Source organism: Mustelus asterias, chromosome 13 (assembly GCF_964213995.1).
Source record: "Mustelus asterias chromosome 13, sMusAst1.hap1.1, whole genome shotgun sequence".
Lineage (NCBI taxonomy): Eukaryota > Metazoa > Chordata > Chondrichthyes > Carcharhiniformes > Triakidae > Mustelus > Mustelus asterias.
Genome location: NC_135813.1, coordinates 45,450,638 through 45,467,128, shown reverse-complemented (window position 1 = coordinate 45,467,128; position 16,491 = coordinate 45,450,638). Strand labels below are relative to the sequence as shown.

The following is a 16,491-nucleotide window of genomic DNA, read 5'->3' as shown; positions in this document are numbered from 1 at the left end:
GCATGGACTAGGGCCAAGCTATGGAGTTAGGTTTAACTAACATTGACACTGCATTCATCTCTGGTTACATACAATCCCTGCTGCGCTCAGCAGAATTCATATGAAAGCAAGGTTTGGAAGCAGGGTGCCTTTCAGCCAGGGTTTTCCTCCTTCACTCCTGGTCTGCATGGTGGATAGGGTCTTGTGGAGGGAGGAGGAGGAGGCCAGGACGTGTATGTGTATATGTTCAGCTCACTCCTCATCTCAGAGTTCTCACTCTTATTCACTCACTCACCCAGACGTATTCATCCATTCTCACTCCCCCAGACTCAGGCCTTCAGCCACTCACCTAGACTCAATCAGACTCACTCGCTCGCTTTCTCACCCAGATTCACAGCCACACTGTTACTCACTCACAGACTCACTCATTCACCGGGGTGAATGTTACTGTCCCACCTACCATGGGAATTGGAGAGGGTGAGGGGTGGACCATGGAAAGGTCTGTTGACCTCAGGCGGGATTTTCTGGTTTTGGGACGAGCGAGGCTGGAAAATCCCACCCACAAACGCACTCACACAGACTCACTCTCAGACTCACTCAATCACATAGACTCACTCACTCCCTGCCCGGGCCCATGAAATTTGGACATCTTATCACTGTGGAGATACATGGAATGCAATGAAAGGATATTCTTCCTCACACCACCCTGTCGGAGACCCCAGCTGCTGAGGATGAGCGGGGGGGCAGGCAGGCATTGTTGCTGCTCCTCTACAGTTTCTCATGGTCTTCCTTGTCCCTTCACCAACTTGAGCATTTTATGGGGCCAGCACCGGTGCGAAGAGAGTGCGTGCTCTGTGACAAGAAAAATAAGTCTCTCAACTTTTCACAGAGAAATCAGAGACTGTTTCTTTTCAGAATTTGCTACTAATAGGCTGATTGGTGAACCTATCAACAGCAAACACATAAAAAAATGGCCTGTGATTGAAGGAGCAGGTCTTGCAGAGTCATTCATTGAACCTACCTGTAATTTGAACAGTGACTCTGTGGGTCTGATACAGAGGCATCAGGGGCTGGGTAGTGGCCTGGGAGCCATATGTTGGACAAGCCTGCAATAGGTATTGTCCCTAGTCTGCCAGTAGGCTTGCTCCTGGGCAATAATTTGGGGAGGCTGAGTGGGAGCCTCCCCGGTAGTCTCAAATAAACCAAGTGAGGTCAGGGAGATGGAAAAATGGCAGGAAGACATCCCTGGTATCTTCCCTGATTGTGTGGCAACTTAGTCTAATGCAAAGCAACATCTACTAGAAGGAGTTGAGCTAGATTCAGGCACATCACCCAATGTGATCGCCCAAGGGCAGCATGGTGGCACAGTAGTTGGCACTGCTGCCGCACAGCATCAGGAACCCAGATTCAATTTCCGCCTGGGGTCACTGTCTGTGTAGAGTTTGCATATTCTCCCCCATGTCTGCATGCGTTTCCTCCGGGTGCTCTGGTTTCCTCCCACAGTCCACAGATGTGCGGGTTAGGTGGATTGGCCATGTTAAATTGACCCTTAGTGTCAGGGGGATTAGCAAGGTAAATACGTGGGGTTACGGGGATAGGACCTGGGTAGGATTGTTGTCGGTGCAGGCTCGATGGGCCAAATGGCCTCTTTCTGCACTGTAGGTATTCTATGATTCTATGAATGGTCTAGCTGTCTGAAACTTTCTACGGAGATTTAAATGAACAAAAAGAGGCATTCAGCAAAACCTTGTCTGAGGCCCAACAAGCAGATCCTTCTGTAAGTGTAACATGGTTGACTATGAGAACAACTTACAATAAAATGGTATCATTATATTGTAAAAGTAGCATGTTAGAATACAATTAAATACAATAAGGTATATCATAATGTTGTATTATGTAATCATTTCATTATATCAGGAGCTTAATTGTAACAGCTGTGTAACAGGAGTTTATGTGATGATGTTTATTTTCATTATAGCAAGTTTTGTTTTAACAGGCATTTAATTGGGACAGGGCATTGTTAACCTAGAGTTTATGATGACAAGAATTTAAATCTAATACGCATTTTATTCTAACTGTAGTTAATTAGAATTAGTGTCAACAAAGAACAAAGAACAAAGAACAGTACAGCACAGGAAACAGGCCCTTCGGCCCTCCAAGCCTGTGCCGCTCCTTGGTCCAACTAGACCAATCATTTGTATCCTTCCATTCCCAGGCTGCTCATGTGACTATCCAGGTAAGTCTTAAACGATGTCAGCGTGCCTGCCTCCACCACCCTACTTGGCAGCGCATTCCAGGCCCCCACCACCCTCTGTGTAAAAAACATCCCTCTAATATCTGAGTTATACTTCGCCCCTCTCACCTTGAGCCCGTGACCCCTCGTGAACGTCACTTCTGATCTGGGAAAAAGCTTCCCACCGTGCACCCTATCTATCCCCTTCATAATCTTGTACACCTCTATTAGATGTCCCCTCATTCTCCGTCTTTCCAGGGAGAACAACCCCAGTTTACCCAATCTCTCCTCATAGCTAAGACCCTCCATACCAGGCAACATCCTGGTAAACCTTCTCTGCACTCTCTCTAACGCCTCCACGTCCTTCTGGTAGTGCAACGACCAGAACTGGACGCAGTACTCCAAATGTGGCCTAACCAGCGTTCTATACAGCTGCATCATCAGACTCCAGCTTTTATACTCTATACCCCGACCTATAAAGGCAAGCATACCATATGCCTTCTTCACCACCTTCTCCACCTGTGTTGCCACCTTCAAGGATTTGTGGACTTGCACACCTAGGTCCCTCTGTGTTTCTATACTCCTGATGACTCTGCCATTTATTGTATAACTCCTCCCTACATTATTTCTTCCAAAATGCATCACTTCGCATTTATCCGGATTAAACTCCATCTGCCACCTCTCCGCCCAATTTTCCAGCCTATCTATATCCTGCTGTATTGCCCGACAATGCTCTTCGCTATCCACAAGTCCAGCCATCTTCGTGTCATCCGCAAACTTGCTGATTACACCAGTTACACCTTCTTCCAAATCATTTATATATATCACAAATGTGGCTCGGTTGATAGCACTCACATTTTTGACCTGGAGCTCGTGGGTTTAAGCCCCATTCCAGAGGCTTGAATACACACTCCAGACTAACATTCCAGTGCAGTAATAAATGAGTTTTGAACTGTCAGAAGAGCTGACTTTAAGATGAGGCCTTAAAGTCCCATTTGCCCTCTCAGGGCTGCGTATAAGATCCCATGACATTACTATGAAAAAGGTGAAGACAGTTTCCCTTGGTGTCTTAGTCAATACTTACTCATCAAGCAACATCTGAAGCTGAAACTCACTACCACATTGCTATTTGTGGGATCTTGCTGTGCACAAACAGGCAGCCATGGCACATTTCAAACACTTCAAAAAGTACTTCATTAACTGTAAACTGCTTGGGATGTTCTGAGTTTGTGAAAGGCTCTATGTAAATGCAGGTCTCTTTTTTGGAGAGTTACTTTTCTCTCAGTACTGCTCTATTAGCTAGAATTATGTTTGGTGAGGTTCAAACTGCCTTTTGGTGATGGTAATATTCTGTAGTTAATGGAACAGGGTGTGACTGATTCCTATTACACCAAAATTAAAGCCAATATTTCTCAAGGATTTAATTTGATGCCTCTTGAATGTATGGAATTAGCTTAAACACAAACCCTTTAATTAAACTAAACCTGTTGCTACTAATCTCCAGGAATCCAGCAAGGACAGAGTGTGGGAGAACAATAAGAGATAGTGTAATGATGAGAGAAAATAAAACTCTACTGCACCCAAGGTGGTACTCCTGTCCATCCTCAAGACAAGAAAGAAGCAGCAGAGAGTTGGAACAATTCCCAAAAGCCAATGTCTTTTCACTGCAATAAGGCATAGGAACATAGGATTTAGGAACTGGAGTAGGCTATTCAGCCCTTTGAGCCTGCTTTTCCATTCTAATAATATCAAGGTTGATCTGGCAGTGATCTCAACGTGTGGAGATGCCAGCGTTGGACTGGGGTGAACACAGTAAGAGTTTTAACAGCACCAGGTTAAAGTCCAACAGGTTTATTTGGTAGCAAATACCATTAGCTTTCGGAGCGCTGCTCCTTCGTCAGATGGAGTGAAAACATTTCCACTCCATCTGACGAAGGAGCAGCGCTCCGAAAGCTAATGGTATTTGCTACCAAATAAACCTGTTGGACTTTAACCTGGTGTTGTTAAAACTCTTACAGTGATCTCAACGCCATTGTCCTCGATAACCCTCGACTCTCTTGTTTATGAAAAAACTGTCTAATTTTGCTTTAAATAAACTCAATGGACCAGGCTCCATTGCTTTCTGGGGAAGCAAACTGCACATACTAACAACCCTCCAAGAAAAAAATGTTTTTCCTCACCATCGTTTTAAAAGAGCGCCCTCTTATTGTTAAACTGTATCCCCTAGTTCTAGATTCTCCCACAAGTGTCTACACTGTTCCAGTCCCCTTCAGATCTTGCATGTTGTAATAAGATCACCTCTCACTCCTCTAAACTCCAATGGGCATAGACCTAACCTATTCAACCTTTTTTCACAAAGCAAATCCCTCATCCCAGAAATGAGTCAGGTTTACCTTCTCTGTACTGCTTGTAACACAGTTACGTATTTTTTCAAAATAAAGAGACCAAAACTGTTCACAGTATTCCAGATGTGGTGACACCAAAGCTGTAGTAAAACCTTCCTACTTTTATATTCCATTCCCCTTGCAATAAACGTCTTCCTAATCACTTGCCTTGCCTGCACAACAAAGCTGACTGCTGGAGACTGATGAGGAAACCAGTGAGCTTTATTGGGGTTCACAAAGCCAGTAACAGGAAAGGGTACCCTCACAGGTGATACGGTAAACATATCTGTGGCCCTACCTATCATCAGTCACCACTCCAGAAGTACCACCAAGGGTGCAGTAGAGTCTGACAAAAGCCCTGAGGGTTACCTTCTGATTAAAATAAAGATGGCCCCCATCCTCCTCTGAAGAGACAAGCAAGCCGAGTGACATGTTCACATTACAGGGGCCAACCAATTGCACTAATGCTGGAAAAAGGCATGACCATCCCATCAGAGCATGTGGTCCTAGTAAAGGATATTGAAGGTGGGCACAAGCTCATAACCCTATATCAGGTTCATAATCCTATATAGAGTCATAGAGGTTTACAGCATGCAAACAATCCCTTCGGCCCAACTTATCCATGCCGCCCTTTTTTTTAAACCCCTAAACTAATCCCAATTGCCCGCATTTGGCCCATATCCCTCGATACCCATTTTACCCATGTAACTCTCTAAATGCTTTTTAAAAGATAAAATTGTACCCGCCTCTACAACTACTTCTGGCAGCTTGTTCTGTGTGAAACAATTGCCCCTCTGGACACTTTTGTTTCTCTCCCCTCTCACCTTAAACCTATGCCCTCTAGTTTTAGACTCCCTTGCCTTTGGGAAAAGATATTGACTATCAAGCTGATCTGTGCCCCTCATTATTTTATAGACCTCTATAAGGTCACCCCTCAGCCTTCTTTGCTCCAGAGAAAAAAGTCCCAGTCTATCCAGCCTCTCCTTATAACTCAAGCCATCAAGTCCGGGTAGCATCCTAGTAAATCTTTTCTGCACTCTTTCTAGTTTAATAATATCCTTTCTATAATGGGGTGACCAGAACTGTACACAGTATTCCAAGTGTGGCCTTACCAATGTCTTGTACAACTTCAACAAGACGTCCCAACTCCTGAATTCAATGTTCTGACCGATGAAAGCAAGCATGCTGAATGCCTTCTTCACCACTCTGTCCACCTGTGACTCCACTTTCAAGGAGCTATGAACATGTACCCCTAGATCTCTTTGTTCTGTAACTCTCCCCAACGCCCTACCATTAACTGAGTAAGTCCTGCCCTGGTTCAATCTACCAACATGCATCACCTCGCATTTATCTAACTTAAATTCCATCTGCCATTCGTCAGCCCACTGGCCCAATTGATCAAGATCCTGTTGCAATCGGAGATAACTTTCTTCACTGTCCACTATGCCACCAATCTTGGTATCATCTGCAAACTTACTAACCATGCCTCCTATATTCTCATCCAAATCATTAATATAAATGACAAATAACAGCGTACCCAGCACTGATGCCTGAAGCACAGCGCTGGCCACAGGCCTCCAGTTTGAAAAACAACCCACTACAACCACCCTCTGCCTTCTGTCAAGAACAGTAAGAAGTTTAACAACACCAGGTTAAAGTCCAACAGGTTTATTTGGTAGCAAAGGCCACAAGCTTTCGGAGCCTTAAGCTCCTTCTTCACGTGAGTGGGAATTCTGTTCACAAACAGGGCATATAAAGACACAAACTCAATTTACAGAATAATGGTTGGAATGCGAATCCTTACAACTAATCAAGTCTTAAAGGTACAAACAATGTGAGTGGAAAGAGCATTAAGACAGGTTAAAGAGATGTGTATTGTCTCCAGACAGGACAGCCAGTGAGATTCTGCAAGTCCAGGCATGGTACATTGGGGAAACCATGCAGACGCTGCGACAACGGATGAATGAACACCACTCGACAATCACCAGGCAAGACTGTTCTCTTTCTGTTGGGGAGCACTTCAGCAGTCACGGGCATTTGGCCTCTGATATTTGGGTAAGCGTTCTCCAAGGCGGCCTTCACGACACATGATGGCGCAGAGTCGCTGAGCAGAAACTGATAGCCAAGTTCTGCACGCATAAGGACGGCTTCAACCAGGATATTGGGTTCATGTCACACTATCTGTAACCCCCACAGCTTGCCTGGACTTGCAGAATCTCACTGGCTGTCCTGTCTGGAGACAATACACATCTCTTTAACCTGTCTTAATGCTCTCTCCACTCACATTGTTTGTACCTTTAAGACTTGATTAGCTGTAAGGATTCGCATTCCGACCATTATTCTGTAAATTGAGTTTGTGTCTTTATATGCCCTGTTTGTGAACAGAATTCCCACTCACCTGAAGAAGGAGCTTAAGGCTCCAAAAGCTTGTGGCTTTTGCCAACAAATAAACCTGTTGGACTTTAACCTGGTGTTGTTAAACTTCTTACTGTGTTTACCCCAGTCCAACGCCGGCATCTCCACATTCTGTCAAGAAGCCAATGTTGTATCCATTTAGATACCTCACCCTGGATCCCGTGAGATTTAACCTTATATCAGGTCTGCCTGAAATGTAACCTTGTTTTGGGGCCGGTTACAATAGAAATCTTCTCTATTCTACCTGTGGATGGAATAGACTTGCTCCTCGGCAATAATTTAGGGGGGTAGACTGGAAGCCTCCTTGGTAGTCTCAGTTAAGTCAAATCAGAACAAGGAGCTGGAGCAGCTACAGGAAGAAACCCAGGTAACTTACCTGATGTGTGGTAACCTGGTCCATGGTGAAGCAAAGGGAGTTGAATCAGCACATCAGAACAACGGTTCGGCCACCTGAAACTCTTTATGGAGGACTTAAACCAAAGTCCCATTTGCCCTCTCAAGGGGGATGTAAAAGATCCTATAGCATTATTTTGTAAAAGGTTAAGGCAATTTTCTCTGATGTCCTGGCCAATATTTATTTATTAACCAACATCAGTGATACAGATTATCAGGTCATTATCACATTGCTGTTTGTGTGCTCTTGCAGTACATAAATTGGCTGCCTTGTTTCCTACATTTCAAAAGTGCCTACAGTTCAAAACGTACTTTATTAACTGTAAAGTATTTGGGACATCCAGAGGTTGTAAAAGGCTGAGTATAAATGCAAGTCTCTTCGTGAGTCACTTTTCAGAGTCGTACTCTATTAAAATTATCTTTGTAGAAATTCTAATTGCTTTTTGATTTTGCAATATTTCATGGTTAATTGACAGGGAGTGGCTGATTCCTATTACACCAAAATTAAAACAATGACTTCTCCCGAATTTCTTGATTTATTTTTCTCACTCGTCTTGTCTTTGTAGCAACATTAATAGGAAAGACAACAAGTGTTATCGGAGTCAAAAACAGAAAATGCTGGAAAATCTCAGCAGGTCTGATAGCAGCTGTGGAGAGAGATTAGAGCCAACATTTTGAGTCCAGATAACCCTTCGTCAGAGCTAGGAGCAAAGAGAATCAGCGGAGATTTATGCAATGACGATGCAGGGGTGGGTGGGGGGGAGGAATGGGACAAAGGGAATGTAAATAAGGATATAGAAGGCTGAGAAGGTGCTGAAAAGTGTCCATTAAGTGATCAGAATGCATGAACGGCAGAACAGAGGAATGTGGAAGTTGCCCTGAAGGGGGTGGGGGGAGGGGGCAAGAAGGAGAGCTGGAAAGGAAAGTGGAAAAATGGAGGTGAGAAAGAAAGACGATAAAATGGACGAATAGGATGAAATGAAATGGAATAAAATAAATGGAAATGGGGTAAAGGTGGAGGAGAGAGTTCATGCTCTGAAGTTGTTGAACTCAATGTTCAGTCTGGAAGGCAGTAAAGTGCCCAATCGGAAGATGAGGTGCTGTTTCTCCAGTTTGCATTGGGGTTCCCTAGAACATTGCAAAAGGCCAAGGACGGACATGTGGACAGGAGAGCAGGGTGGTGTGTTGAAGTGGCAAGCGACAGGAAGGTGTTGGTCCTGCTTGCAGACGGACCAAAGGTGGTCACAAAGCGGTCACCCAGTCTGCATCTGGTCTCTCCGATGTAGAGTAGACCGCATTGGGAGCAGCGAATGCAATAGACTAGATTGAAGGAGGTGCATGTGAAGCGCTGCTTCACCTGGAAGGGGTATTTAGGACTTGGGACGGTGAGCAGGGAGGAGGTAAAGGGATAGGTGTTGCATCTTCTACGATTGCATGGGAAGGTGCCGTGGGAAGGAGGTGAGGTTTTCGGTGTGATAGAGTGGACCAGGATGTCCAGGGAGAATGGTCCCTGCGGAATACGGACAGCGGGGGTGGGGTGAGGGGAAGATGTGTTGGGTAGGGCGTCATGCTGGAGTAGGCGGCAATGGCAGAGGATGATCCTTTGAATGTGGAGACTGGTGGGATGAAAAGTGAGGACAAGGGGGACCATATCCTGGTTCTGGGAGGGAGGGGAGTGGATGTGAGCAGTGGCCCGGGGGATGGGTTGGGTGCGGTTGAGAGTCCTGTCAACCACAGTGGGTGGAAAACCACGATTGAGGAAAACATAGAACATAGAAAACATAGAAAAACTACAGCACAATACAGGCCCTTCAGCCCACAAAGTTGTGCCAAACATGTCCCTACCTTAGCGATTACTATAACCTATAACCCTCTATCTTACTAAGTTCCATGTACTTATCTAAAAGTCTCTTAAAAGACCCTATCGAATCCGCCTCCACCACCGTTGCTGGCAGCCCATTCCACGCACCCACCACCCTCTGAGTGAAAAACTTACCCCTGACATCTCCTCTGTACCTACTCCCCAGCACCTTAAACCTGTGTCCTCTTGTGGCAACCATTTCAGCCCTAGGAAAAAGCCTCTGACTGTCCACTCGATCAATACCTTTCAACATCTTATACACCTCTATCAGGTCACCCCTCATCCTTCGTCTCTCCAAGGAGAAAAGGCCGAGCTCATTCAACCTATCCTCATAAGGCATGCTCCTCAACCCAGGCAACATCCTTGTAAATCTCCTCTGCACCCTTTCTATGGTTTCCACATCCTTCCTGTAATGAGGCGACCAGAACTGAGCACAATACTCCAAGTGGGGTCTGACCAGGGTCCTATATAGCTGCAACATTATCTCACGACTCCTAAACTCAATTCCTCGATTGATGAAGGCCAGGACACCATACGCCTTCTTAACCACAGCCTCAACCTGCACAGCTGCTTTGAGCGTCCTAAGAACTCGGACCCCAAGATCCTTCTGATCTTCCACACTGCCAAGAGTCCTACCTTTAATATTATATTCTGCCATCCTATTTGACCTGCCAAAATGAACCACCTCACATTTATCTGGGTTGAGCTCCATCTGCCATTTCTCCGCCCAGTCTTGCGTCCTATCAATGTCTCGCTGCAACTTCTGACATCCCTCCACACTATCCACAACAGCTCTAACCTTTGTGTCGTCAGCAAACTTACCAACCCATCCCTCCACTTCCTCATCCAGGTCATTTATAAAAATCACAAAGAGTAAGGGTCCCAGAACAGATCCCTGGGGCACTCCACTGGTGACCGACCTCCATGCAGAATATGACCCATCTATAACCACTCTTTGCCTTCTGTGGGCAAGCCAGTTCTGGATCCACAAAGCAATGTCCCCTTGGATCCCATGCCCCCTCACTTTCTCAATAAGCCTTGCATGGGGCACCTTATCAAATGCTTTGCTGAAGTCCATATATACTACATCTACTGCTCTTCCTTCATCAATGTGTTTAGTCACATCCTCAAAAAATTCAATCAGGCTCGTAAGGCATGATCTGCCTTTGACAAAGCCATGCTGACTACTCTTAATCATATTATACCTCTCCAAATGTTCATAAATCCTGCCTCTCAGGATCTTCTCCATCAACTTACCAACCACTGAGGTTAGACTCACTGGTCTATAATTTCCAGGGCTATCTCTACTCCCTTTCTTGAATAAAGGAACAACATCCGCAATCCTCCAATCCTCCGGAACCTCTCCCGTCTCCATTGATGATGCAAAGATCATCGCCAGAGGCTCAGCAATCTCCTCCCTCGCCTCCCACAGTAGCCTGGGATACATCTCATCCGGTCCCGGCGACTTATCTAACTTGATGCTTTTCAAAATCTCCAACACATCCTCTTTCTTAATATCTACATGATCAAGCTTTTCAGTCCGCTGCAAGTCTGCACTACAACCACCAAGATCCTTTTCCATCGTGAATACTGAAGTAAAGTGTTCATTAAGTACCTCTGCTATTTCTTCCGGTTCCATACAAACTTTCCCACCATCACACTTGATAGGTCCTATTCTTTCACGTCTTATCCTCTTGCTCTTCACATACTTGTAGAATGCCTTGGGGTTTTCCTTAATCCTGCCTGCCAAGGCCTTCTCATGACCCCTTCTGGCTCTCCTAATTTCCTTCTTAAGATCCTTCCTATTAGCCGTATACTCTTCTAGATCTCTAACATTATCTAGCTCCCTGAACCTTTTGTAAGCTTTTCTTTTCTTCTTGACTAGATTCATTACAGCCTTTGTATACCATGGTTCCTGTAACCTACCATAACTTCCCTGTCTCATTGGAACGTTGCTATGCAGAACTTCAGACAAATATTCCCTGAAAATTTGCCACATTTCTTCCGTACATTCCCCTGAGAAAACCTCTTTCCAATTTAAGCCTCCAATTTCCTGCTTGATAGCCTCATAATTCCCCTTACTCCAATTAAACACTTTTCTAACTTGTCTGATCCTATCTCTCTCCAATGCTATTGTAAAGGAGATAAAATTATGATCACTATCTCCAAAATGCTCTCCCACTGAGAGATCTGACACCTGACCATGTTCATTTCCCAATACCAACTCAAGGACAGCCTTTCCTCTTGTAGGCTTATCTACATACTGTGTCAAGAAACCCTCCTGAACACACCTAACAAACTCCTCCCCATTTACACCCCTTACTCTTGGGAGATTCCAATCAATATTTGGGAAATTAAAATCTCCCATCACGACAATTCTGTTATTATTACACCTTTCCAGGATCTGTTTCCCTATCTGCTCCTCAACATCCCTGTTACTATTGGGCGGCCTATAGAAAATACCCAGTAAAGTTATTGACCCCTTCCTGTTCCTAACCTCCACCCACAGAGACTCCGTAGACAATCCCTCCATGGTGTCCATCTTTTCTGCAGCCGTGACACTATCTCTGATCAACAGTGCCACTCCCCCACCTCTTTTGCCTCCCTCCCTGTCCCTTCTGAAACATCTGAAACCCGGCACTTGAAGTAACCAGTCATGTCCCTGAGTCATCCAAGTCTCTGTAATGGCCACCACATCATATTTTCAAGTAGTGATCCACGCTCTAAGCTCATCCACTTTATTCACAACACTCCTTGCATTAAAATAGACACATCTCAAACCTTCGGTCTGAGCGCTCCCCTTCTCTATCACCTGCCTATCCTCCCTCTCACACTGTCGGCATGGTTTCCCTATTTGTGAGCTAACCTCCTCTCTCCCAGTCACTTCAATTTGATTCCCACCCCCCAACCAGACTAGTTTAAACTCTCCCCAGTAGCCTTACCAAACCTCCCCGCCAGGATATTGGTCCCCCTGGGATTCAAGTGCAACCCGTCCTTATTGTACAGGTCACACCTGCCCCAAAAGAGGTCCCAATGACCCAGAAACCTGAATCCCTGCCCCCTGCTCCAATCCCTCAGCCACGCATTTATCCTCCACCTCATTCCATTCCTACTCTCACTGTCACGTGGCACAGGCAGCAATCCCGAGATTATTACCTTTGCGGTCCTTCTTCTCAACTCCCTTCCCAACTCCCTATATTCTCCTTTCAGGACATCTTCCCTTTTCCTACCTATGTCATTGGTACCAATATGTACCACGACCTCTGGCTCTTCTCCCACTTCAGGATATCTTGGACGCGATCAGAAACATCCCGGATCCTGGCACCAGGGAGGCAAACTACCATCCGGGTTTCTTGTCTGCGTCCACAGAATCGCCTATAGAGTCCCCTATTACTACTGCCTTCCCCCTCCTTTCCCTACCCTTCTGAGCTACAGGGCCGGACTCTGTGCCGGAGGCATGGCCACTGTTGCTTCCCCCAGGTAGGCTGTCCCCCCACAACAGCACTCAAACAGTACTTATTGTTAAGGGGCACAGCCACTGGGGTACTCTCTCGTACCTGACCTTTCCCCTTCCCCTTCCTAACCGTGACCCACTTGTCTGCCTCCTGTGGCCCCGGTGTGACCACCTGCCTGTAACTCCTCTCAATCACCTCCTCATTCTCCCTGACCAGACGAAGGTCATCGCGCTGCAGCTCCAGTTCCCTAACGTGGTCCCTTAGGAGCTGCAGCTCGACGCACCTGGCACAGATATGGACGTCCGGGAGGCTAGGAGACTCCAGGACCTCCCACATCCGACACCGAGAACAACAAACTGGCCTCACACTCGTAATTCCCCCTTTCTTCAAATAACACAGGAAACAACTAAGAACTAAACCTACCTTGCCTCGCCCGTTTCCGCCTAAGCCCGTTGAGCCAAAGCCCTTCAGCCTTCACTCTGCTACCTGCTCACTCCGCTGTCCGCTAACGACGCTGCCCGCTGGATAGTGCGGCCTGTTTTTTAAACCTCACGCGCACTACTGGCTGACTTCAGACACCTGTGCAGTCTAAAAAAAAAGAAAAGCCCTTCCCAGACTACTCCGTGGCCCCCTTCCGGATTGCAGTTAAAAAAAAACAAAAAAACTCCACGAAAAAGAAAGGTAAAAACCAAGAATAAATCTCTTACCCTCAGCACTCCTGCCACGAATCACTCCCTCTCTGCCTTGCTCCGGTCGAACAATGAGAGCATGAAATTGTTGTGGAGTTGAGTAGAGTAATTATAGTTTGGTATTTGTAAAATTGTAAAATGCTTGGGAGAAACCATTGCATGATCCCGTTAAAAGATGGTGCTTTTTCTGTGCTTAGAGACTTAAACTGCAAGTACATAGAGAGCCCAAACTGAAACATCTGTATCGAAAGGCCAAGCAGCAGTTTTTACCAAGACAACAGGATTTTGAATTAAGCCAATCAATTTGAATCAGGCACTTAGATACCAAGAACCTATTAAATTTAAATCTAATGGTTTTAACAACCTAGGACCAATCCTATTGTGGGAAATATTGATATATCATCACAGGTATAAAGAAGGAGGCAGTGTGACAAAAAGAGAGAGCAACTGCCACCTGCCAGAGAAAACAGCTCGCAGCTCTCAGAGAGAGAGAATCACTGGCTCTCATAGCTTCATCTATGTCTTCGAGAAAGCACCATCTAGATAACAAAGATACTAAAGAAGAAAGAAGTCCCAGACAGAAGAATCAACAGAGAAGGGCCAGAATATTCTGGAAAACACAAACCCTGATTGTAATTTAGACAGACTAAATTCTATTTTTGTTAATGAGTGGGAATTGTATTCATTGCAACAGCATACCATTAGAATCTTGTTTTATTGGGGAATAGTTAACAGTTAGAAGGGATTTATTTGGTTTGTTAAGAGTTTAGTTAATTTGTTCACTGTTAGTTCGATAAATAAATTGTTAATGTTGATTTTAGAGTAAGTGACAGGGATTTAGTTTGTATTTAATCACTGGAAGTTGCTGAAGAGCAGGTCACACAACTTCACACATACTTTTTACAGATTATAGGGCGAGATATTCCTCTTTGGGTGATTTGGTGTCAATTCTCAGAGGGGGATCAACCTCCGCTTTATAACAAAGTGGCACCAAAATAGTCGTCAATGTACCGATAAAGGAGTTGTGAGAGGGGGCCTGAGTAGGATTGGAACAGGGAATGCTCCACATAACCCATAAAGGTGCCACTTCATGCTCTCGTCTAGACCTGGCAAAATTTATCAATCTTGCTTCCAATTTCCACCCCTCAATCACCTTCACATGGTCCATCTCTGACATTTCTCTTCTTTGACCTCTCTGTCTCCATTTCAAGTGATAAACTGTCCAGCAGTATCCATTACAAACCCACCGACTCCCACAACTACCTTGACTATAACTCTTCACACAGCACATCCTGTAAGAACTCCATCCCATTCTCTCAATTCCTTCACCACCACCGCATCTGTTCTGATGATGCCATTTTCCAAAATAGCGCTGCCGATACGTCTTCCTTCTTCCCCAATCGTGATTTTCCACCCACTGTGGTTGACAGGACTCTCAACCGTGTCCAACCCATCCTCCGGGCCACTGCTCTCACCCACTCCCCTCCCTCCCAGAACCAGGATAAGGTTCCCTTTGTCCTCACTTTTCACCCACCAGTCTCCACATTCAAAGGATCATCTTCTGCCAATTCCGCCAATTCCAGCAATGACAGCACTATGCAATACATCTTCCCCTCAATCCCAGTCAGCATTCTGCAGGGATCGTTCTCTCCAGGACACCATGGGCCACTCCTCCATCACACCCAACACCTCACCCCCTGCCCATGGCACTTCCCAATGCAATCGTATAAGGTGTAACACCTGCCCCTTTACCTCCTCCCTGCTCACCGTCCCAGGTCCTAAACACCCTTTCCAGGTGAAGCAGCGCTTCACATGCACCTCCTTCAATTTGGTCTATTGCATTCGCTGCTCCCAATGCGGTCTACCCTACATCGGAGAGACCAAACATAGACTGGGTGATCGCTTTGCTGAACACCTTCGGTCCATTTGCAAGCAGCACCCTGACCTTCCTGTCGCTTGCCAGTTCAACACACCACCCTGCTCTCCTGTCCACATGTCCGTCCTTGGCCTTTCGCAATGTTCTAGTGAACCCCAACGCAAACTGGAGGAACAGCACCTCATCTTCCAACTGGGCACTTCACAGCCTCCCAGACTGAACATTGAGTTCAACTGTTTCAGAGCATAAACTCTCTCCCTCCACCTTCACCCCATTTCCGTTTATTTTATTTCATTTCATCCTATTCATCCTTTTAATCATTCTTCTTTCTCACCTCCAGTTTTCCACTTTCCATTTCAGCTCTCCTTCTTGCCCCCTCCCCCTGCCCCCTTCAGGGCAACTTCCACATTCCTCAGGCAGTCCTTTAACAATCTGCACCTCTGTTCTGCCATTCTCGCATTCTGATCACTTAATGGACACTTTTCAGCACCTTCTCAGCCTTCTGTATCCTCATTTGCATTCCCTTTGTCCCATTCCTTCCCCCCACCCACACCCGCACTCTCATCATATAAATCTCCGCTGATTCTCTTTGCTCTCAGTTCTGAGAAAGAGTCATCCAGACTCGAAACATTGGCTCTTCTCTCTCCACAGATGCTGTCGGACTTGCTGAGATTTTCCAGCATTTTCTGTTTTTGTTTCAGATTCCAGCATCCGCAGTATTTTGCTTTTATCTTAGTGTTATCAGAGTGTTGTTCTAAATGTCAGCAGAGATTTTGTGCTCAAGTCTCTGGAGTAGGACATGAGCCTCCAACCTGTCTCAGATATGAGAGCTTTGGGACATGGTTGACACTTTAATTACAGTTCTTTAATTAAGCTGAATGAACAATAGCATGCTGTATTTCTGTCCTGAGATGAGTTTTATCAAAGTTTCCCCATTTAGCCTTGGTTGTAGGACAGTAGTTCCATAACCCCATAAGACATCAGGCTTTAAATCCTTTGACCATATGACCATGCATTAATCCTCAGATCCACATTATGAGTATTAAAGCACTGTGGAGACATGATAATCCAGTTCAGTACGGCTGCCTCTGTTGTGTTGCTGGCATCCTGTGGTACTGCAACCTGCTTGACAATGCTCACAGAATCACTGATTTCATCAGTAGCACAGCTACATCTTTATCAGCCAACCAGAATTTAATGTTCAGT

General features: G+C 45.5%; 1 protein-coding gene across 1 annotated transcript in view; it reads left to right on the top strand.

Moving 5' to 3' along the window:
* The window catches only part of LOC144502584 (tubulin beta chain-like), a 172,624-nt gene that overhangs the window by 5,804 nt on the left and 150,329 nt on the right, over nucleotides 1–16,491 (top strand). The gene's annotated exons all lie outside the window — the stretch shown is intronic.